The sequence below is a fragment of the Austrofundulus limnaeus genome, unplaced genomic scaffold, assembly GCF_001266775.1.
Source record: "Austrofundulus limnaeus strain Quisiro unplaced genomic scaffold, Austrofundulus_limnaeus-1.0 Scaffold111, whole genome shotgun sequence".
NCBI lineage: Eukaryota > Metazoa > Chordata > Actinopteri > Cyprinodontiformes > Rivulidae > Austrofundulus > Austrofundulus limnaeus.
Window position 1 is genome coordinate 740,387 of NW_013952513.1, and position 689 is coordinate 741,075.

A 689-nucleotide genomic window follows, 5' to 3' on the forward strand; every position below is an offset into this window, starting at 1 on the left:
TGTTTTTATTCAGAATTTTTTTAAGATGCATTTTTAGAGCAGAGCAGAAAACAGCTGAGTGGATTAAAAGATCAGAAGTATGAGTTTTTACCTCTGCTTTACACTTAACCTTAATAAAACAATATATGATCGTCTTTTTTTTGTTTGTTTTTCGTTTTGTTTTTTGTACCTGACTGACCACAGAGATTTTTACAGCTCTGAAACTTTTCACATTTATTTTAGTGCCAGAAAATGCTACACAAAACAAGAATGGTATCAAAGTTCAGAGGCAAAGGTTATTTCTTGAAAACCTTTAGTGTAAAATGAGAATACAAACATTTAAACCGTAGTTAGAAAAAGAAACATGTCATGGTTTATTATTTAGAGGTTGTGTGGATCTTGAATTAACTCATGAGGCAAATCTGCTTCCTGGTATTATTTTTTTAAGTACTGTTATTTTTAAATTAATCAAAYTGTACATCAAACAGTGGGACCCTCCAATAAAGATTCTTATCAGTCTCATTTATTGACACGAGTGGTTTAAATATTAATTTACSTGGAAGAAATCAGGCTGATGGAGGAGTTGAGGTAAAACTTTCTACATTTTAGTAGTTAATTTTGAAATTTATTCTTGTTTTTAAAGTTTATTCAAAATGATTGACCAGTTTTCTCCATCCAGGACTGGCACTTACACACTTACTGTTGAAACT